Raw genomic sequence first — 25703 nt, forward strand, 5'->3', positions numbered from 1 at the left:
TTTCTTTCATGATACTTTTATATTGATTAATTCTCGATTTAAAACACCATGTAATCTCCCTCCCCCATATTGTTAAAACTTCCGAGCATTCATTCACCTTTTCTTGTAGTGAGCATCCTTATTTTCAATACCATACTTCCTCTACAATTTGCATACACATCGGTTCACGTAATCATGCATTCTCGTATCTAAAAACTTTAGTGGATAATTGGGATACTTTCATTGGCTCGACAAGAACAGGGCAATGGTCTGATGTTGATATCTCCGGGTTTGTAAGTTTCGCTCCGGTAAACAAATCCATGAAATTTCGATCCACAATAGTTCTATCTAGCTTGATTTCTACCCAATCATATGTGTCTTTTCTTCGTTCCCAATTATACGAAAAGCTATTTATCAACCATATAGGATAAGGGCGTCTGCCTTTCTTATCTTCTTATTTGATAACGTTGTTCATATCTCCAACAAGGCACCACGACAAAGAAGAGCGATATTTTGAATTTCAAATCAAATTTCAGGTCTCTTGCTCGCCATAAACTCCTGTTAATCTGAATTTTCTCCAACCCTTTATCTCCACTGTAACATCGACATGATTATTACTATACGATAGTAATTGCACTTCATCTTTATAACGCCACAACATAGCAATACCCCCGCTTCTTCCCTGAACATCGACAGAGAATGTTCCTGCAAATTCCAGAGTATTCTTAATTTTCTCTACTAAATCTTGCTTGCTCATTGTTTCACCTAATAACACTAGATTGGGTTTCTTTTAGAGGACTAGCTCCATTAGGAATTGAATGGCCCACGAGGTCCCAAGCCCGCGAAAATTCTAACTTAATGTACTCATAATGATTGACGGGCCCCCTGTACCAGAGCTCGTCACAAATGCATTTTTTGGATCAGTCATGGATGTTGAGGCCTTAAGTTGGTATTGGTCCATGTCCTCTATCTCCTCTTCATCCAAGCCTTAACATAATTCCGTATTTTCTTATAGTCCATGTCGTTGATCAGGCCCATCCCCTATTCTTCTCTTTTTATTATCCAGTATAACAACTCCTTTCCTTAAGGTTTAGATTTACTTGCAACTGTGGAATTATCTCCAACTTTGGTGCAGAGAATTTTACCGCCCATATCCTTACCATAATTTGAATTATCCCCTTTTTTATCGTTATGCACCTTTAATGGCTGATTATACGGGTTATGTTTCTCGTACCTTTACACCTCACCGAAATTCATGTTCATCGCAGAATTACTACGTTCTTCATCACTATTGCCATCCCTTGGCCACCTTGATCCCACCAGATTTATCTATTTACGTAAATGAGCTCTCATCCACGCCCCGTATGGCTTAATTATTTCCTCCTCCGGGTTGTTAAATAAAATGTTGTATAATTTTTTCAGAGTGCCCAATCAAACCACAAATGAAATAAAAAGTTGGGACATTTTCTTATTTAAAATTAATCCATAGCCATTCGCCGTCTGCTTTTCGTATTTTCATTTGAGAGATCAACTGTAACTCTTATACGCATATATTAACGCCATACCCCAGTAAAATTCCTTGAGCAAGATTCGATATATTCTCCTATGTAATTGCCCTCCTCTTTAAGAGTCTTTTCTGTACGCAAGTCGTAAATTTGAACCCACGGATCCATCTTGTTTAAACTTACACTACGTGGAATATCTCCATCCCGTATTCGAGCTATTATCAGTGGTTTCCTATTGAAAGTCCAAGGGCTTCCACTGATAACTCTTTTGATATCAATCTCATGGTAAAACTGAAAAATATATAGATAAACATCGACTTCTTTCATGTATACTCCTCTTTTAGGTCTCCATTGTGATGATAATGTGTGCTTCGTAGTTGTAAAATCTATAACTCCCTCATTGATAAATCTTCCCACCAGGCAGAGATGAATATCCATTCCATGTATAAATTTCGTTTCCCCCATTTCATTTGATTCCTCTACAACAATACCTCCTTCCCCCTCATCTTCTAGCATGATATCATTCATTGCTTGAATAATATTTTCTGTTGACACCATAAAAGCTGATGTTCGTTAACAAAACAAAAGAAAAAGAGAAGAGACGCTTCAGACTTTAAAAACATAGAACATTCTAACCATGTCAAAAGACAAGACTCGCTGCCATTTTATTTTTAATTGGCTTTAGCCCCAAATTTTTAGTTAGTGCCCGTTTAGAAAATCTTAAAATAAGTAGCTTACGATTTAAAACGAATAAGTGACTTAAAAGTTATAAGTAGATAAATATTTATAAGTTATATGAGTGTTTTGATAATTTTAATTAAAAGTCAGAATTTTTTTACTTAAATAAATTACAATAAATAATTTTTAAATACAATTAACTTAAAAAAACTTAATTTATGAATTTAAAATTGGAAAAACATTTCATAACATATATTTTAAAATTAAAGTTAATAAAAAAATTAAAAAATCAAAATAAGTTATGAAAAAGTACGTCATTACTAACATTCAACTTATCAGCTTATAAGTTGTAAGTTCAACTTATAAGTTGCGTCGATAAACACTTGTCGATAAATACTTACAAACTTATAAGTGAACTATACAGATAGAAATGGGTAAGATCCACCTTTTTTACATACAAAAGTAATACAAATGCCAACGCGACCCAAACCCATCCGAATATCCATTTTCTAAAATATAACCCACTACCAAACCGGGTCATACCAACTTCATTTTTAACAAAGAAACTAATACATTTTCTCACCCAAATCAGTAATTCATGGATACAACCCGTTTCAAAAAAACACAAGCGGATCCATAAGAGAAGCATACAAGAGAAGCTTGCAAATTATCCTCCCTAACCTCACCTGATCAATCCAAAATTCAAATTTTTAACCTATTTTGTATCCATATATGTTTCATCGTCAGTATTTTCAAGCCGAGGTTTGTTAAAGAAAAAAATTATAGTAATCCATACATTTGATTTCAGGTATCTAGCAATACATATATCTCATTTCAGGTATGCTAGAAGAATTCAATATATGCTCTCTTTTTCTTTTTGTTTATTTTGTCTTTCTCTTCGTTATTTTATGTTTTTAGTGTTGTTATTTCTAATAATTTTGTATATTTATATTACTTATATTTTTTTAGTTTGGACATGAGATGATTATGTGGTGAGGAATCTTAATTTAAAATAATTGTTAATATTTGATTAAGAAACCCCAATAGTCGATACACATATTTTATTTAATCATATTTAAATTTATTTAATTTTTACAAAATGATAAATGTGAGGTAAAGAGCAACTATTGGGCCAATTTTCTCTCATTTTTTGATCACTTAATGATCACCGATTTCAGGTGTAATCAGTTGTTAATGATTCAAATCTCGATATCCATATTTTATATTTTTCATGTTTACATTTTTGTACTTTTGCATATTAATGTTTTAATTTTTGTATTGTGTGGATTGATATATAATTCTAATATACACACACGGTTTTTAGACTAACTGTTTAATTAAATTTCTTATACAATTTTAAAGTTTATGTATTTTAATCTTTCGTTGACGCAGAACCCGATTCTTCAATTATGGTTCTCACATTTTATGTCTCAAGTTTTGGTGTCTTTACGATTTACATGACTTTTGGGGAGAAAATTAATTCAATTTCAAGCTTCTGAATGCTTAAAATTAAAAGTTTTTGCCGGTGATATGCTACTAGAGAATATTTTAAATGCTCTAATTCTTTTTATGGTTTGTAGAGAGGTGATGGCGTACAAGCCGACAATTCTTGAGGTGATAGTGTGCAGGCCGAAGCAACCTTCAAACTTACCTGACGATATCCAATGTTATCGATTGAGGTGATGGTGTGCAGGACGACGTTGCTATAAGTGTTAGGACAGAGGGTGTCACATTGGTACTTGATAAAATTGGATGTCGTTCTCAATTATATAGTAAAACATATTAAATCACGAGTTTTCTCTGTTGTTATAAGTATATACTTGTTATACTTGCTATAGTTTTCCTTAAACCTATCTTCCCAACATCCATGTTTTGAGCCTTTTAGAACCGAAGATAGTGATCTTCCATCTCCGGCTCCAATAATTTCTCCGAGAAGTGCCAATGATGTTCACGTTGCCTGGGCGTATTCATCAGTCGTATCCTTAAATGGTGTGCATCATGTGTTGTACGGCATTGAATCCGTGAGAGTCCTACTTTTTCTGGTGGAGAACCATGTAAGTTATCTTTAGCATATTTCACTTTTATTATGAATTTTTAACCTATTTAAATGCAAATACATTAAGTATATATTAGGACCATTCAAATTAGAAACTGAAATATAGCTTTGATGTCTTTACAATTTAAATGACTTTAATGAAGATTGTAGCTGATGATCCTATAAATATTAATAATAAGCTTTATATTGATATTCCTGAAGGCATCATTGATAGGGTAAGATCATCGTCATCGTCGTGGGAGAGCAGTTAGGTAGATTAATGATATTGACTTAAAATAAAAAAATTTCTAAGTAATGCTTATATAAAGGTCTGATCCCCTGATGGGCCAAGCTAAGATTCCGTTAACAGAAAAACTGGGTGCTACACTAAATGATAGATTTCCATAACCCAATTACCATATTATATTTCCCCATTTTAGACAATTGTCTTCTTCTCGAACCAAATAAGTTATTGAACCAATAATAACCTTTGGCAATTGTAAAATTCTATCTGCTAAACTAACCTTTAGACATAAAAACCAAAGAACTATCATTGCTCGCATCAGCTATGGAACTAATAAATCGTAACTCCCAAATTGATTCATTTTGGTTGTGATATTAAAAAATATAACGGAACAATAAAAATTTGCAAGTTTTTTTATTATAGGCATATGCTATTCTTATTGGGCGTTATATATTGCTCGAATTTTCTCCAACCTCGTGGTTATAACAAATCTTTTTTACTGTCAACCTCTGCTAGGTTGCTTAAAGTGTTTCATTTATTTAGTTTTCTTTGTTTATAAATATTAAGTTTCATTCATCAGGTATCTAAAAAGCCAAACATCAGAAAATAAGAATCAACAATAAAGAATTATCGTATTTTTAGGAGGGTAAGTACCTCCGCTTCTTCTAACCACACATTTAACATTCTCTGCTCGTACTAGTTCAGATAACACTTCTGATTTGTTGGTGTTTATTCTGGAACATTCTAAACATGAGTATTTTTGGAACCGTCAGTACAATTAATATATAGGAATTTTTGTGTGGAGGCTTTTTGGTATTGCAGCAGGTGAGATACGAGATGAACACCAAACATCATTGTAAGTTCTTCAATTTTTATAGCCATCGACAGGCTATTGATTAAATTATGGCATGTTATTAGAAGGATTGTCGTGGTTGGAATATGACACAACACACATACACACAACACTTTTCTCTTTCTCTCATCACAAACACCCACACGCACAAACACTCTCACACACACATCCCAATACACACACACACCTGGAACATACACACAACACCAATCTATTTGTTTCTCTGCATCTACACCACACCCACAGATACACACACAACACACGCACACCTCCTTTACTTCTATCTAATTATTTCTGAATCAATACAACCATCATCTCTCCCCTTGTACACTCTCAACACACAAACTCACGCACAACACACTCCACGCGGACATACAGCCAACACGACACATCAATCCATCCTTTACTCTTTCTTTGTAATCTGATTAAAATTACCTCTTTTCACCACCGTCGTTGCCACCGCGGCCGGTGGTGGCCTCCACCAAAACACCTAATACACTAGTATACAACCACATCAACCTTGATTCATTCTACACCCGATTTTATTCAAGGTCAAAACTAATATACGTATTAAAAACTAATATATGTATTGTAACGATTGGGATTTTTGCGATGTAATATGAATAAAATATAATTTTATGATCTAATTGTGGATTTAAATATAAAGTTATATAATTTTGTGGCTTATGTGTAGTTTCTATGAGATAGTAAAAGGAAACGTAAAATGTCTCGTTCCAGTTTGATGAGTCAGAGAAAGATATAAGTTATGTTTTTGACAGGCCGTCAAGTAGAACGGGGCCCGTTATACGAAAGATGAATTAAATAAAAAAGGACTAAGGATAAGATAATTTGTGAGTTGTGTTATGAAAATATTAAGTATTCTGTGTATCTATGATTTTTTGAATTAGAGTTTGCAAATCGTATCATTATTATAAAAGTGTCAGATATCTAATATCGGCATCCGAATTTATATAAAATAGAAATTATATGTAAAAGTATATAAATACGAGTTGTAATTGATATTATTAGATGAATATATGTTGTTTGATATTTACGTTTATGATTCGGGAGTTTTAAATACTTTTGAAAGGGGTTTATTTAGTAAAATAAGGATTATTCGGTTCTTATTTGTTTTTATAAAATTACCAGAGTATGATCAAAGTACGAAATTTATTTTATTATCTCTAGAATAGTCCTATAGACTTTTTAAAAATAATAGTTAGAATTATTTTGATCTTCTGATATTTTAAAATAATTTTTAAAACCTTATTCCTCTTATTGGTGAATTACTTGTAAAATCGATATTAAATAATCTGCTTACTAAAAAATATTTTAAAAATATGAGGCATAAGCTAATTTTATATTCTACTTTATAAAAATAAAAGATCAGCCATTCGCACATTGTATGGAGATAAATTAAATGTATTTAATTATATTTTTTTAATAAATAGAAGTAAAAAAGAAAGAAATCAGTTTTTGGTGAAATTATCTTGGTGCCCCTGCACCAAGTATGTACTCCCCTACCCTTATTTCTTTCCCCATGCTCTCTGTTTCTCTCTCGAACTATCTCCCTCCATCTCTCTCGGTATCTCTCTCTCTCTCTCTCTTCTTGCTCTCTTCGATTATCTCGGCAAAACTTAAACCCAACCTCAGATTTGAACTTCTCTTACCTTATATATGTACATACACTGTTGCATGTATATGTGTGTGATAATGTTTGGTTCGAATGATGATATTTTCTCGGTTTCTTGTTTTGATTCGGGTCTTTAGTTCGATTTTGAAGAAATTAGTTGTTGAATGCTTGCATGTTGAAGTGGTCTTGAAATTTTAAAGATTATCGGTGAGGTTTCGAGTTGGAGGCCGAGTTTGGCAACCCCGAACCCTTGCCGCCACCGGTGATGAACTTGGTGAGTCGGTGGTGAAAAATGATGTTAGTTTGAGTTCTACAACCCCTAAAAAACTCTATTTGATTGTTGCATGTTATTTTTTCAGAAAACCCGAATGAAATTTTTAGTTTTAAGAAAATTTTGAGTTCGAGTTATTTGTCATATTCGGTGAAAGTGATTCTAGTTTATGATTTTGGTTCGAATGTGTTTAAGTGGAGAATTTAAATTATTGATTTGGAATTCTCATTTTGGTTCAAAATTATGAATAATTCAGTTATAGATATTTGATTAAATTCGAAAATGTGAGATCATGATATATAAGTTTAGGCTTGATTGATTTTTAAATGGTATGTTTTTTTGCATGTAAAGGATATGATTTTAAATTTGTTTACTAAAGCCTATGTCCAGTGTTAAAGAAATAAGAAGCGAATTCTTGAAATTGAGTTGCATGTTATAGTTTTGATTTGGTATGTTATAACGACTGAGAATTTTCGCGAATTAATTATGCGAGTAAAGTATAATTATGTGAATTATGTATTATTATGTGAGAATAGAAAAATTAAATAAATATTATATTCCAGTTTGACGTGTCAGCTGGTATAAAGAGAATAGATGTGAAGCGTAGTGGAAAACGCTCAGCGTCGGGCCGTCAGTCAGGACGCGATCGGTTACGCGAAGAAGGAAAAATTTATGATTAAGTATATTTCATTACGATACATGATATGTAAATCTATATTAAGGTGCATGATTATGTGATTATATGCTTGTATGATATTATTTGGAATTTTAGGAAATAAGAAGTGCATTAATTGCTATTTATATAGGTTATAAATACATTTTTAATTCTATAAGACAAATTGTTTTTAAAATTATTTTTATTTATAAATTTTGAATTTAATTTTATTAAATTCCTAAAATTCTAAGCTATTTTATGATGTCACTCTTGTAATTTATAGATTATGGTTTTATTTATAAACTGTATTCTTTGTAATTAATTAGACTAATAATTATTGGATTACCTAATTGCCCTTGCATGCATTTCCACTCATAATATAAGAGAATGGTAGTTGTGTCATTAACCACCCCACTATCTCATTTTAACTTAACCAAATTACCATATCATCCTTGCATGCATTTTGTGCTAGTAAGGAGAGAAGGGTAGGTTGGTAATTTTACATTTTCATTAATATAAGCACATGGGAGAATCAAACAAAAGGCTTGTCATTTCTACCACCACTTCATTCACATCACTTTTCATCTCTCCCCTCTCCTTCTTCTCTCTCGGCTCTCTCTCCCTCTCTTCTTCTCTCTCTCTCACCGAGCTCTCTCTCTCTCTCTCTCTCTCTCTCTCTCTCCCACATGCAACACCAAAATCTACTTAGAATTTAAATATCTTGCCATTGATCTTCATCATTTTAAATCCCCTATTCATATTGTCACACCCCCAACTTAAACAGCAAAATAAATATAGCTATTACATCATTTTAATGAAGAATACACAACCAAATCCAAGATCTTACAGTTTAGGGTTTGGAACAGCCCAACACTACCAACTATTACATCTGATTACAAATACCGAGTCCTCATACAACTATTATTATTCTACTTGAGCTCGAACATAAGCATCAGCATCACAGGTCTTACGGGCAGTCTGCTTGAATCTAACCATAGCTGCTAGCTGTAATATCAGGGTAAAGCAAGGAGTGAGCCGAATGCTCAACAAGTGCTAACAGTACGACACAAAACATAAATTGAGATATACTTTTAAGAATGACAATGGAAAGACATAACTAATGATAACGAGAGATAAAACTATGTGAGATGGCATCATTTTGCTTACATCAAAACAATTTTAAAATCATGTCTTAATCAAAATCATTTTATGACGCTACGGATTACAGCCGGTGATCAGCCGCGAAGTAATCCCGAACCTCGCTGGGTTCTAAAACATTAACGGGAATCCCTAGGCAACTTTTAAGCCTAATATAAGTGTGGAAAAGACTCGCGTCTCAGTCCAGATCCACTATTCAAGAAAACATTTATCCCCCTTTGGGACTGAAAACCCACATTTTATTTATTTCAAAAGCTGATGCCGAATTGTAACAAAATCTCTTTTAACAGTAAATATTTTTATTAAGGGATTATAGATCAACTCAAAACATGGGAAATATGGTACTAAATCTCAGGGCCATGATTCACAAAACTTTACTCTATTAGGATAACCGAAAGGTTTTCATATGTCAGAACTTGGACAGGAAAATATGGTGAGACTAATGGATAATATGAAGGGGTAATGCCAAACTGGGCTCAAAGCAATGGTTTCTCGTCAAGGTACAGGTGTTGGATCATTAAGAAGATAAGCTTCACGAATACTATGGGTGTTAAGGTATTGATCTCTAGCTCAGGATGTATATATATATCAGAATTGTCAAGCTTTAGGATAGGAAAGAGGGTATCAATCAATGAGGAATCATGTTGGTAAGTTTCTGACTATCAGAGTTCAAGGTAAGGTTCTATAGGGGTTCAAGTATCAGGATGAGATATCAATACTCGGGAATCATCAGCATGTTAATCAAGAGGATCAATCAAGTAATATAACAACTCTTTATTTTATCATGGCATTTAACTATCATGAAAAGACTTTTGAACTACTTACAATACATACTCGAGGGTTCATGGCATTTCTATATAATTCAAAGATAAGCGAGAGATACGCTTGATTTAATCATATCAAAATAACTCAGGATAATTGCATCGATATATATGAACTGTTTATAGTAAATACGAAGGTCAAGTTGAATCACTTGCTTTGAGATAGGCTGGTCTGGTCTGACTGGTAGGAGCAACTGGAGCTTCATTCGACTTTTATGGCAAGTTTTCCCTCGTCTCGAGATCCTACATAAATAATAATACTCATTATAATATATTCTCACTAACTTAACCTATTTACAACTTGAAATTAAACACGGATGACACTTAGGCCTATACACACTTAATTTATATTCACTTTTAAATTACAATTGTACACACATAGCCACATATTCACATATCATATATTAACACCAAATAACACCATATATACCATAATACAACACTAGGCTTGGATGATCTCGACTCACCACTTAAGTCACTTGGTCGCTAAACTAGACAAAGTCTTCAAATTTTGGCTCCCTAACTCGATGTGCCTTTCCTAAATTATCCAAAACCTATTGACCCTCACTTGTGCCTTTTGCTCTACTGACCTTATACCATCTTGCAACTATGGTGGTCGACCTAATACTTACTCCTAAGTGTTCTAAAACTAGGTGATAAGTGAAAGTGCTCACTGGTGCAAATTTCAGAATGACAACTATAGTTTCTTGAGTGTATTAGGCACTCTTAAACTACTATTTTTCCTTCAAAACTTTTACACAAGACTCTCCTGACCTAAGGGCATCTCACAAGCTTGATGTGGCTCAAGGGCCTGGCTTGGGCCTTCTTGGGCCTAAGCTAAAAGTCCAAGGTTCCCCTGTTTTTCTGGGCAGAAAATGCCCTGACTTGAATTAACTTGTGACACATGGTTCTAACTCATATCCTATGAAATATGGTTGTAAAAACTTCTCTGACACTCCCTCTAACTAAGGCCCAATTGGGCCTAATGAAGGCATACCCATGACATGGTCAAATCTTCCTATTTCTAAGTTGCAACAAAACTGTCCCCTGCTGGACAGATTTTGTTATTCTACTTGTGCACCTAACCAAATGACATGCAAACCTCCAACCAACTCCTAAAACCTTTTATATATTCCCAATACTAACTTCTGGTGGCTTGGGCCTCAAAGTTCACACCAATGACATGGTCAAAACTCACTCTAAACCTCAGGGTACTAAACTGATTTTCTGCAGAAACTATAACTCTCATTTCTCCAAGGTTTTGACTTGACAAACTCAAATAACAATAACTCAATACTTAAACCAAGACTTATACATGGTAATCTACTGAACTAACTCCCTTATTCTCAAAATAACCTTGGGTGAGATCATCCTTACCTAAGGTACAATTATGGCAAAACAAGAGAATCTACACTCCACAAATCACAAATCTTCATGCTTTTGAAACAACAGGGTATGCATTTTTATAAAAGATAATCACGAATTATTACCATGCAACAAGAAGCATAAATCAATATTAACACATTATACCTACTGAAATTAAGGCTCACTAACAAAATCTTTCCAAATGATCAAAATCTTACAACATTCTAAGAGAAATCCTCATGCATGCATGCCTTCGGGTTTTTCAAACCAAAACAACACATTTTCTACATATATTCCATCTTAAAATTGACATGCAAGCCTAGCATAAGGTATACCTAGATGATCACTTAGCATGCAAGGAGTTTTATCAAATTATCACCACAAAATTCAAGTCATTATCACATAAACATGCAAAAATTGATCAAAACAACAAGAATGATTTCAAGGACCATTCATTCGGCTCCCATATGGTCATGGCCGAATAAAATGGATGGAAATGGCCATTAAATCATCAAGAATTTCCTTCTCATGACTTGGCACTTATCCATTCATTGTAGTCCTCTCAAAAATAACCTTAAATCCATAAGAATCAAGATTGTATTTTGAGTTTCACTAAAACCTTTACATGCAACCCTTAAACTTAAACTTTCTACTCAAAACTCTTTGAAATATGAATGATCATGGTATGGGAGATAACATTTAATTGTATAAAGAGTAGAAGCTTGGTGGAGAAATGAAGAAAAATGGGGAGGGGGTTGGTTCTCGGCTAAACCCGAGAGTGAGAGAGGGAGGGCCGAGAGTGAGGGAGAAGGGGAGGGAGGAGAGAGTGAGGTGTGGGTGATGAGTGAAAATGATCATGTCTTTGCTTGTTTTTATGGTATTTGATTTGACAAAATGTGAGTGGAAGGGAGAATTGACAAGTCTATCCCTCCACTTATACTTGGTGCATTTTGCATGCAAGGGTAAAGAAGGAAATTGGCTAGAGAAATAAGAGTTAGTGGGGTTGGAATTGTCCTCTTTGTCCTTGAAAAGAATGAGAGGGTGGTTTGCATGCAAGGACTTTCTTGTAATTTGCTAAATATGACAACTAGAATTTATAATGATTTATTTTTATAAAATAAAATACAAGTTCAAAAATTATAAAATTTATACCATAAAATAACTTGGATTTTTAGAGACTTTATAAAATCATTTTCAAAATTTGTGAACAAAATACCTTTTAAAAGAAAATTTTTCCAAGGCTTAGAATATTCCTTATAAATCAAAAATAAAGAAATTAAATAAACTCTTGCTTTGAAAAATCACGTACTACACAAAGCAAATTTATAATGCAGAAATTTTCACTCATACTAGCGTACAATCATTGAATATATTTTCATTTGACTTTAATATTATACCAAATCCACATATAATATTACATGAAAATACCGGTTGTAACATCATCTCCCCCTTAAGGGATTTTGTCCCCAAAATCTAAGAGAAAAGATGAGGATGCCGGGAACGCATATCAGACTCTAACTCCCAAGTCGACTCTTCGACCTTAGGGTTCCTCCAAAGTACTTTTACTAACTTTACTGACTTATTTCTAAGACTCTTTACTTGCCAGTCGAGTATTTTAACCGGTTGCTCCACAAATGACAGGTCTGCCTGAATTTCTACAGGTTCATATTCTATCACATGGCTAGCGTCAGGATTGTACTTCTTAAGCAACGACACATGGAACACATTTTGCACATGCTGATACTGAGGTGGTAAGGCCAACACATAGGCCACCTTTCCCACTTGACTCAAAATCTCAAAAGGACCTATGTATCTAGGTGCTAACTTCCCTTTCTTGCCAAATCTCATCAACCCTTTTCTAGGTGACACCTTCAGCAACACAGCTTCGCCAATTTGGAATTGAACGTCCTTACGTGCTGGATCCGCATACTTCCTCTGTCTATCTTGAGCAGCAAGCAACCTTTTCTGAATTAACTTGACCGAGTCATGCAACTGTTGTACCAAATCCGAGCCGAGAATTGTTCCTTCTCCTACTTCATCCCAACTTGTTGGTGATCTACATTTTCGCCCGTACAAAGCTTCGTATGGTGGCATGCCGATACTGGAATGATAGCTGTTGTTGTAAGAGAATTCAATCAACGACAAATGGTCATCCCAACTTCCTGCAAAATCGATTGCACAACTGCGCAACATGTCTTCAATTGTTTGAATCGTCCTTTCACTCTGGCCATCAGTCTGCGGGTGGTACGCCGTGCTCATATTCAACTTTGTGCCAAGACATTCCTGAAATTGCTTCCAGAATCTCGAGTTAAATCGGGGATCTCTGTCTGAAACTATTGATACAGGTACTCCATGCCTTAGTACGATTTCGCGCACATACTGATGAACCAACTTGTCTAGTGACGACTTCTCATTTATTGGAAGGAAATGCGCCGACTTTGTAAGACGATCAATTATAACCCATATTGCGTCATGTCCGGATTTCATTCACGGTAGTCCTACTATAAAGTCCATAGCTATATTTTCCCATTTCCATTCTGGAATCTTCAGGGGCTGAATTAATCCGCTTGGTCGTTGATGTTCTGCCTTTACTTTCTAACAAGTATAGCACTTCGCAACCCATTCTGCCACGTCTCGCTTCATATTTGGCCACCAAAAGTTCTTCTTTGAGTCTCGATACATCTTCGTGCTTCCCGGGTGGATTGAAAATTTTGAATTGTGGGCTTCATGGAGGATCTCATTCTTTAATTCAGGTACATGGGGAATCCATATTCTGGATGAAAACCTTAGTATCCCTTGCTAATCCCTTTGAGTATTAATCTCCTCTCCAGATAACTGATTCTTCTCTTTTTCCATTACTTCCTCTTGACACTTCTTTATCTTTTCCACTAGTGTTGGCTGAAAGGTCATTGCACGACAAACTTCCTCGACTTTTCCATAAGCATAAAGTTCCAATTCTAATTTTTCGATTTCTTCGGATAACTCTTTTGATGTTATCATCATATTCAATCTCTCCTTCCTACTCAGAGCATCGGCCACTACGTTCGCCTTTCCAGGATGGTAATTTATCGAGCAGTTATAGTCCTTGATCAATTCCATCCATCTCCTCTGCCTCATATTGAGCTCTTTCTGAGTAAAAATGTACTTTAAACTCTTGTGATCCGTGTAGATTTCACACTTCTCTCCGTAGAGGTAATGTCTCCAAATCTTAAGTGCGAACACTATGGCGGCTAGTTCCAAGTCATGCGTCGGGTACTTTAACTCATGCGGCTTCAACTGTCTTGACGCATATGCGATCACTTTACTGTGTTGCATCAACACACAACCCAAACCCTTATGTGAAGCGTCGCTGAATATTACAAAATTCCCTTGATCATCTGGAAGTACCAACACCGGAGCTGTTACCAACTTCTGCTTTAACTCTTGAAAGCTATCTTCACATTCTGTACTCCATTCAAACTTTTGATTCTTTCTGGTTAACTTGGTCAATGGCGTGGCGATCTTCGAGAAATCCTTGACGAATCTTCTACAGTATCCGGCCAATCCTAGAAAATTTCGCACTTCCGTAGGAGTCTTTGGCCTCTCCCAACTCATAACTGCCTCAATCTTTGCCGGATCCACTTTAACTCCCTCATTTCCAATAACATGCCCCAAAAATTGAACTTCCTTTAACCAAAACTCACATTTGGTAAACTTGGCATACAACTTCTCTTGTCGGAGTATCTCCAATGCTATCCAGAGGTGCTGCTTATATTCTTCTTCCGACTTAGAATAAATAAGGATGTCATCAATGAATACCACGACAAATTTGTCCAAATACTTCTTAAATACCCGATTCATCAGATCCATAAATGCGGCCGGAGCGTTGGTCAATCCAAACGGCATTACTAGGAATTTATAATGCCCATATCTGGTCCTGAATACGGTCTTAGGAATATCTTCTTCTTTGATCTTTAATTGATGGTATCCCGATCTCAAATCAATCTTCGAAAAGCATTTTGCTCCCTTCAACTGATCAAAAAGGTCATCTATCCTTGGTAGCGGGTAGCGGTTCTTGATCGTTACCTTATTCAACTCCCGATAATCTATGCATAGTCACATACTCCCATCTTTCTTCTTTACAAACAGAACAGGTGCTCCCCATGGCGATGCACTTGGCCGTATCACTCCCTTATCCAATAATTCTTGTAGCTGGCTCGCCAACTCTTTCATTTCTGCTGGTGCCATCCTATATGGGGCCTTTGAAACTGGTTCCGTGCCTGGAGCAAGGTTGATTTTGAACTCAATTTGTCGATCTGGTGGTAAGCCTGGTAGTTCGTCGGGAAACACATCGGGGAACTCGTTAACTACAGGAATATCTTCCATGCTGAGGCTGCCTCTCTCTGAATCCACTACATATGCCAGGAACGACTCACAACCTTTTCTAAGTAACTTCTTAGCCTGAACAATTATAAGAAATAGTTGCTCTTGCCTCTGCCCCTTAAATACTACCTTCTCTCCACTCTTCGTCTTTAAATACACTCTCTTGGTCTTACAATTTATCTGAGCGCTATTCTCTCCTAACCAATCCATTCCTAAAATTATATCAAACTCTTCCAACTTGAAGAGTATCAAGTCGGCTGAGAACTTATACCCCGAAATATCAATCTCACACTTTGGACAAAATTGATTCACAGGAATCTTCTCTTGGTTTGCAATTACCACATTTACTACCTCACTCATAACCATTTTATCACATTGGAGCTTATCAACAAAAGATTTTGATATGAAAGATCTTGTTGCTCCCGAATCAATCAATACTTTAACTTTGACATTATTGAGTAAAAGTGTACCTGCTATTACTTCAGAATTCTGAACAGCATCCTTCATCTTTAGATCAAATGTCCTTGCTGTTGCTTGCGGGGTGGGTGCGGGTGGTGGAGGTAATGCCAATACCTCAGCTGGCATGCTTGCACTGGTACTTACCACATTCATCAGAGCTTTGACTGATCCGGTTGCCTTGCACTCCCTAGCTATGTGTCCAGTCTTCCCACACTTGTAGCACGTAACTCCTGGCTTCGGCATCTTGCACTCATTTGCTAAATGTCCCTTTTGATTACACCTATAACAGGTCATGCTCAGCTTATTGCATACTCCGGGGTGCCTTCTTCCACAGTGCTTGCATTTCGGTCTCTGGAACCTGTTTTCTCCAACTTGCCCTTGGCTTGCCTGGTTGTTCCCTTTTGATTCTTGCCTTTTGCCCAAATTTCCCTTCTTTTGAAAATTTCCGCCCTTCTGGAAACCAATCCTCCTTACACTCCGATCTTGTGAACTTCCTGCTTCAGACTTTTCTCCATAAAATGGAACTTTCCTTTTCGTGTTATCCCTCTCTTTCCTTGACTGCATCCCATTATTCTCAATCAGAGCAGCTTTCTGTACTACTCCCGCATAAGTTTCAAGCTCAAACATAGCCACCCTATCTCTGATCCAAGGCTCTAATCCTTGCTGAAATTTCTTTGCTTTTTCCTCCTCAGTGCTGGTATACTTTGTCACAAACCTTGACAACTCAGTGAACTTCTTCTCATACTCCAATACAGTCATGTTCCCTTGCTTCAACTCAAGAAATTTTAGCTCCATCTGATTCTGCATGTACTTAGGGTAATACTTGTCCAGAAATAACTTCTTAAATCTCTCCCAAGAAACCTGCTGAGTGACTTCCATAGCCTTTACTGATTCCCAACAATAGATGACTTCTCCCTTCAAGAAGTAAGTAGCATACGGCATCTTCTGATCGTCTCCTAACTGTACCAACTCAAAAGCCCTTTCCATCTCCTTGATCCATGTGTTAGCTATCACTGGATCAGTGGTATCATGAAATACAGGTGGATTCACATTCTGAAAAGCCTTGAAAGTGACAATTTGTCTAGGTGGTACTGGTGGTTCAGGTGGTTGGTGTGGCTCACGGTTATCTTGGTTTTCAATTCGTTGTTGAAGAGTTAGTTGTTGTTGAGCTATAGCATTGGTTTGCTGTTGCAAAGTTTCCAGTAGTCGAAGAATATTTGGGTCTGTGGTGGAGGTGGTTGTTGGGTTCTTCTTTTTGGGAGGCATGATCCTGAAATAAGAGTTGTGTCAAAACAGATATGAATGATAAAATGATTCGAGGGTATCGCATGACATTCTGATTTACATATGGGGTCAAGTTTCCAAATTAAGCAGATATGGTGATGCATATAAAAACGTAAAATAACGGTTGAGAGCAAATGGAACAATAGAACATAATTATTGAAATTTTTAAAGGTCACAATACATAGGATTGGGACATAGTCTGTTTCTAGGAATAACAGGCTTATTTAAAAGAAAACGGAAATAACTGGGGATTCCATAGAGTCTGATAGTACAACAACATGAAAGGTAAATGGAAAGAACTAAGGCTCCACTCCATCTGAACGGGGCTTGGTAGTCTTTTCCTCTCGAAGCGTCTTCACAATGCTCTGGAGCTCATCCGCCACCATCTGAATGACATACTGGCTGGTACGGTCCCGGTGTGCTGGCATCTCCTCAAGCTTAGTGTTGACGTACTGAACCAAGGTCTCAAGTCTCGCAGTCATCTGCTCCTTGGGCTTCCCTTCGTAGTTTCGGCTGTCCGGATACACGTTCTTCACTCGGTCTATCAGTCGGTCGTACTTGCCCTGAAGCATGTCGAACTCGCGCCTCAACTCAGCATACACGGAGAAAGCAATAGTGTCATCCGACCCAGAGGATGACGAGGAATGCGCCCTTTGCTGACAACCAATAAGAGGAGTATTAATAATAATTTACTTAACCTACTCTCTCGCATAATATCTATAACCTACACAAAAATCCTATAACCTATTTGGGCTGTCCAGGGACTCTAAACCGTAGCTCTGATACCAAAACCTGTCACACCCCCAACTTAAACAGCAAAATAAATATAGCTATTACATCATTTTAATGAAGAATACACAACCAAATCCAAGATCTTACAGTTTAGGGTTTGGAACAGCCCAACACTACCAACTATTACATCTGATTACAAATACCGAGTCCTCACACAACTATTATTACTTATTCTACCTGAGCTCGAACATAAGCATCAGTATCACAGGTCTTACGGGAAGTCTGCTTGAATCTAACCATAGCTGCTAGCTGTAATATCAGGGTAAAGCAAGGAGTGAGCCGAATGCTCAACAAGTGCTAACAGTACGACACAAAATATAAATTGAGATATACTTTTAAGAATGACAATGGAAAGACATAACTAATGATAACGAGAGATAAAACTATGTGAGATGGCATCATTTTGCTTGCATCAAAACAATTTTAAAATCATGTCTTAATCAAAATCATTTTATGACGCTACGGATTACAGCCGGTGATCAGCCGCGAAGTAATCCCGAACCTCACTGGGTTCTAAAATATTAACGGGAATCCCTAGGCAACTTTTAAGCCTAATATAAGTGTGGAAAGGACTCGCGTCTCAGTCCAGATCCACTATTCAAGAAAACATTTATCCCCCTTTGGGACTGAAAACCCACATTTTATTTATTTCAAAAGCTGATGCCGAATTGTAACAAAATCTCTTTTAACAGTAAATATTTTTATTAAGGGATTATAGATCAACTCGAAACATGGGAAATATGGTACTAAATCTCAGGGCCATGATTCACAAAACTTTACTCTATTAGGATAACCGAAAGGTTTTCATATGTCAGAACTTGGACAGGAAAATATGGTGAGACTAATGGATAATATGAAGGGGTAATGCCAAACTGGGCTCAAAGCAATGGTTTCTCGTCAAGGTACATGTGTTGGATCATTAAGAAGATAAGCTTCACGAATACTATGGGTGTTAAGGTATTGATCTCTAGCTCAGGATGTATATATATATCAGAATTGTCAAGCTTTAGGATAGGAAAGAGGGTATCAATCAATGAGGAATCATGTTGGTAAGTTTCTGACTATCAGAGTTCAAGGTAAGGTTCTATAGGGGTTCAAGTATCAGGATGAGATATCAATACTCGGGAATCATCAGCATGTTAATCAAGAGGATCAATCAAGTAATATAATAACTCATTATTTTATCATGGCATTTAACTATCATGAAAAGACTTTTGAACTACTTGCAATACATACTCGAGGGTTCATGGCATTTCTATATAATTCAAAGATAAGCGAGAGATACGCTTGATTTAATCATATCAAAATGACTCAGGATAATTGCATCGATATATGAACTGTTTATAGTAAATACGAAGGTCAAGTTGAATCACTTGCTTTGAGATAGGCTGGTCTGGTCTGACTGGTAGGAGCAACTGGAGCTTCACTCGACTTTTATGGCAAGTTTTCCCTCGTCTCGAGATCCTACATAAATAATAATCCTCATTATAATATATTCTCACTAACTTAACCTATTTACAACTTGAAATTAAACACGGATGGCACTTAGGCCTATACACACTTAATTTATATTCACTTTTAAATTACAATTGCACACACATAGCCACATATTCACATATCATATATTAACACCAAATAACACCATATATACCATAATGCAACACTAGGCTTGGATGATCTCGACTCACCACTTAAGTCACTTGGTCGCTAAACTAGACAAAGTCTTCAAATTTTGGCTCCCTAACTCGATGTGCCTTTCCTAAATTATCCAAAACCTATTGACCCTCACTTGTGCCTTTTGCTCTACTGACCTTATACCATCTTGCAACTATGGTGGTCGACCTAATACTTACTCCTAAGTATTTTAAAACTAGGTGATAAGTGAAAGTGCTCACTGGTGCAAATTTCAGAATGACAACTATAGTTTCTTGAGTGCATTAGGCACTCTTAAACTACTAGTTTTCCTTCAAAACTTTTACACAAGACTCTCCTGACCTAAGGGCATCTCACAAGCTTGATGTGGCTCAAGGGCCTGACTTGGGCCTTCTTGGGCCTAAGCTAAAAGTCCAAGGTTCCCCTGTTTTTCTGGGCAGAAAATGCCCTGACTTGAATTAACTTGTGACACATGGTTCTAACTCATATCCTATAAACTATGGTTGGAAAAACTTCTCTGACACTCCCTATAACTAAGGCCCAATTGGTCCTAATGAAGGCATACCCATGACATGGTCAAATCTTCCTATTTCTAAGTTGCAACAAAACTGTCCCCTGCTGGACAGATTTTGTTATTCTACTTGTGCACCTAACCAAATGACATGCAAACCTCCAACCAACTCCTAAAACCTTTTATATACTCCCAATACTAACTTCTTGTGGCTTGGGCCTCAAAGTGCACACCAATGACATGGTCAAAACTCACTCTAAACCTCAGGGTACTAAACTGATTTTCTGCAGAAACTATAACTCTCATTTCTCCAAGGTTTTGACTTGACAAACTCAAATAACAACAACTCAATACTTAAACCAAGACTTATACATGGTAATCTACTGAACTAACTCCCTTATTCTCAAAATAACCTTGGGTGAGATCATCCTTACCTAAGGTACAATTATGGCAAAACAAGAGAATCTACACTTCACAAATCACAAATCTTCATGCTTTTGAAACAACAGGGTATGCATTTTTATAAAAGATAATCACGAATTATTACCATGCAACAAGAAGCATAAATCAATATTAACACATTATACCTACTGAAATTAAGGCTCACTAACAAAATCTTTCCAAATAATCAAAATCTTACAACATTCTAAGAGAAATCCTCATACATGCATTCCTTCGGGTTTTTCAAACCAAAACAACACATTTTCTACATATATTCCATCTTAAAATTGACATGCAAGCCTAGCATAAGGTATACCTAGATGATCACTTAGCATGCAAGGAGTTTTATCAAATTATCACCACAAAATTCAAGTCATTATCACATAAACATGCAAAAATTGATCAAAACAACAAGAATGATTTCAAGGACCATTCATTCGGCTCCCATATGGTCATGGCCGAATGAAATGGATGGAAATGGCCATTAAATCATCAAGAGTTTCCTTCTCATGACTTGGCACTTATCCATTCATTGTAGTCCTCTCAAAAACAACCTTAAATCCATAAGAATCAAGATTGTATTTTGAGTTTCACTAAAACCTTTACATGCAACCCTTAAACTTAAACTTTCTACTCAAAACTCTTTGAAATATGAATGATCATGGTATGGGAGATAACATTTACTTGTATAAAGAGTAGAAGCTTGGTGGAGAAATGAAGAAAAATGGGGAGGGGGGTTGGTTCTCGGCTAAACCCGAGAGTGAGAGAGGGAGGGCCGAGAGTGAGGGAGAAGGGGAGGGAGGAGAGAGTGAGGTGTGGGTGATGAGTGAAAATGATCATGTCTTTGCTTGTTTTTATGGTATTTGATTTGACAAAATGTGAGTGGAAGGGAGAATTGACAAGTCTATCCCTCCACTTATACTTGGTGCATTTTGCATGCAAGGGTAAAGAAGGAAATTGGCTAGAGAAATAAGAGTTAGTGGGGTTGGAATTGTCCTCTTTGTCCTTATAAAGAATGAGAGGGTGGTTTGCATGCAAGGGATTTCTTGTAATTTGCTAAATATGACAACTAGAATTTATAATGATTTATTTTTATAAAATAAAATACAAGTTCAAAAATTATAAAATTTATACCAAAGAATAACTTGGATTTTTAGAGACTTTATAAAATCATTTTCAAAATTTGTGAACAAAATACCTTTTAAAAGAAATTTTTTCCAAGTCTTAGAATATTCCTTATAAATTAAAAATAAAGAAATTAAATAAACTCTTGCTTTGAAATATCACGTACTACACAAAGCAAATTTATAATGCAGAAAATTTCACTCATACTAGCGTACAATCATTGAATATATTTTCATTTGACTTTAATATTATACCAAATCCACATATAATATTACACGAAAATACCGGTTGTAACACATATATTCTTTTCATGCAAGTGTTTAAGAAAGTTTTTGCATCAACATCTATTGGTTATATCTAAGAAAACATAATTTCTTAGTGTATGATCTTCAGAGAGAGTATAGTACATAAGTTGTATAATTTTCTTGGATTTTTTTTGGAGTTAGGTTCGACTTTTTTCTATTAAAAAGGGATTTTGATTTTTATTCAAATTTTACAGAGGGTTTTGGTTCAAAGATTTGGTTTTTGGTTTGAATAGATGAGTTTTACAAAAGGGTTTTAATTTTCGATTGGTTTTGATGATATATATATAAACCTTTGTTTTTGAGTTGTTTTCCTTGCGTGCATGTAAAGTCCTAAGTGTAATCAAGTTATATTTTGTTTGGTTTGGAAATAAGATGGGTTAAATGATTAAATCATGAGTTTAATTAAGTTGGATTTGTGATTTAGAGTATTGCATGTTGAGTTGATTGATTGCATGTCGAATCTACAAGTTATTATGTTGTTAATTGGATTATTGTTTAATTTGGAAATAGAATTTGGTTTATATTGGATATGTGAGTAGATAAATATGAATAAGTTAAAATTTGATTATTAAAAGCATGGATTTCATTCGGTTTTCAAAGGAATAAATGATTGGATTTATGCATGTTAAGATTTTGTTCAAAAATAATGTTTTGGTTCGGTTTTTGGTTTAAAAGAAATGATTTCAAGAAGTGTTCTTGTTTGGAATGGATTAAAATAGGTTTAAATTGTAAATGGAACCTTGCATGTCGATATTTGATAAATTGTTTGTGTTTTATTGAAAAATCCGAATGGGATATGGTACTAAAAAGGGTTGATTCAAGTTGTTTGGTCAATTTGATTTTAGAGTCTAATTATTTGGTTTGTGTAAGATTGATTTGGTGTTTAAAAGATGTTTGGTTAGTTGCATGTCAAGTTAAGTGGTTGCATGTTGATTTCTTGGCTTGGTACCATTCGTTTTGGTTCAAATTTTATAGTTAAAAATGAAGGAATAGTTGTTTGGTTGTCGAGTTATTTAGATCGTGATTGTTTTTTTAAGATAAAGATTTAAGTATACAAGTATATACTCGCTATGTGTTATATGAGTACTCTATGATTATGCTTGAATATACGAGTTAAGTATATAAGTATTACTATTAAGTTGTATGTGAATATTCAGTGATTATACTCGTGTATATAAGTTAAGCTTTAATGCGAGTTGGGATAATCGTTAGACATTCAGGGAACGTCGAGTGCGAATAAGTATCTAATTAGGGATTATGTCTTGGATTGTAGATTCAGATAGCAGAGGCATTTAGGATTGTAGATTCAAATAGTGGAGGCATTCGGGCTAGAAAAGGGAAAGGAAACTTAGGTGGCAGTAGTTCAGCTTCAGTAGTTCAGTTTCAATTTTAGTAAAGCAGGGAAGCGATTTAAGGCAAGTAACTCTGCCTTGTCTTATGAATTGATATTGATAATTCCATGATAAAGTAGTGATCCTTTTTAATACTTGTGATAAACCTGTTATTGATTTCTGAGAAACCCTAATATTGATTCTTGTGATAACTTGTTGTTGGATCCCGTTCATCCCATTTATAACAATTTGATTGATTCATACCCTATTACATTTCCTATTTCCTTTGTCACCCTATGATCTCGTAAATCCTAATAGAACCTTTATGAATTTCCTTGCGAAATATTTTGATTAACCTGAATTCTTCATTAACTTGAATACCTTTGCCTTGTTGATTAATTCCCATGTATACCTCGAACTTGATTTCTAGTAATGCTTCAATAATTCCCTATATTGACCATTGCTTATAATTCGAATTCCTTGAACTACCTTTGTTTGATAACTACCTTTTATTTCCATATCCAAACTTTGTAACTAGATATACGCCATGTACTACACTTGATATCAGACACTCCTACCTTTGTTGATTATCGTTATAACTCTTTTTCAATACTTTCTTCCTTAGTTGTTGAATCATTGGTACTCATCCTTGATGATCCCTCTTGTGAGAAGATAATTCAATTTCTGATAAGAGTCCCATAACTCCAATCCTAGACTGATAATTTAAATCCTATTGTTTAGAATCCTTGTAATTTCTCCCTGGCATCAGTTTTATAAAAGATAATTGATCTTTAACAAAAGAATGTTTTCTTGATTTTGCGGATTGGACTCAGACGCAAGTCCCTTTTACACCAATTGATAGGCTTAAATGTTCCCTAGGGATCCCATTATATTTGAGAACCCAGCGAGGTTCGAGATTACTTCGCGGCTGATCACCGGTTGTAATCCGTAGCATCCTAAAATGAAGTTTTTGAAGTTTTTTTGATTATAAATATTTATAACATGATGCCATGATGCCATATATCTTGTCCATGATGTTATTATGCCTTTATGATATGATTCTCCTGCTATTGAATTGCGATGAATATCGGCTTTCACCCTATCTTAATCCTTGATTTTTGAAAGCCCAAACCTTTCTTCATAACCTTGTATAGCCAAAGATAGAAATCTGCCACCTAGAGATTTAAAAGTCGAATGCCTCAGAGTTTGCCATTGTTACTATTATTGCTTTATAGAACTGTTATGTAGTTACTTGTTGAGCTTTTGTGCTCATATATATTTGCTTTTCTCTAACCATGGCAGTTAAGAAAGAAGATGGCCAGACTTACGCGTTCAGCTCGCATGAGCGTTCCTGGCAGTCCCTACCGTGTTATAGGTTTCCGGATGGCAGAGCAGGTAGCAGTGAGTGTGAGCACGCACAGTAGTTGGAAGATGGTAAAGATACAATGGGTTATATGTCAGTTCCAAGTCGGAATTGATTGTATACATTAAATATTATTTTGGGTTATAATATATATTATCTGGTTGGTAGTTGTAATGTTGTCTCAAACTTAATCCTGTATAGATCCTGTTAATAGTTAATCGGGGTTTATGCTTATTTATTGTTAGTTTATTGGTGTGTGGGTCCTCATTTCCTAACCCTGAGATTGCGGGCGTCACAGGTTTGGTATCAGAGCTACAGGATCTAGTCCCTAAGACAAGTTAGGATAAAGGGTATTTGGGAAATTATATTACGAGAGTGTTCGACTCATATAGAGTTGAGTTAGACTATTAGGTATAGTCTAAGTGAATAGGATAAGAGCGTGAATAGAGTTAAGGATTTGAGTCAATTGGAGGTTTATTTAACCCTAATTTTATTTTGTGGCTGCTATTTTATATCTTCTTTCAGGACCCTAGTTCAGACGATAGCGGTTTTAATTCAGTTTCTAATTGATGTTGATACTTAGGTTGTTTTTAAATATCAAAAGTGGTATTAATATAGATGATTGATGTTGACTTCAGTATGGGATGTTGTGAGCAACAAAGTTTGTATTGATATCTGTTAGGAATATGTGTATTAGATTGATGATACGTTAAACAAAACACTTAAGTAGAAATCTAGTGTTTGTAGCCTCAACGGATAAGACCATCTTGGCTATCCGTTGATGGAGTAGCTTTACTTATAAATAAGTTTAGTATTGTAGCATATTTCAGTTTCCGCGTTTGAGTTATAATTCTTAGAAGTTATGGGAAATTATAAGTCA

At 35.5% G+C, this 25703-nt stretch overlaps 1 long non-coding RNA gene across 1 annotated transcript; it reads left to right on the forward strand.

Moving 5' to 3' along the window:
• Positions 1-2691: 2691 nt before the first annotated feature.
• LOC141683159 (uncharacterized) lies at positions 2692-24992 on the forward strand. The gene is made up of 3 exons (XR_012560141.1): positions 2692-3000; positions 3743-4216; positions 24763-24992. It is a non-coding gene; the product is annotated as an uncharacterized LOC141683159 (long non-coding RNA).
• The last annotated feature ends 711 nt before the right edge of the window (positions 24993-25703 follow it).

Source organism: Apium graveolens, chromosome 9, assembly GCF_009905375.1.
Source record: "Apium graveolens cultivar Ventura chromosome 9, ASM990537v1, whole genome shotgun sequence".
In the NCBI taxonomy this organism is placed as follows: Eukaryota; Viridiplantae; Streptophyta; class Magnoliopsida; order Apiales; family Apiaceae; genus Apium; species Apium graveolens.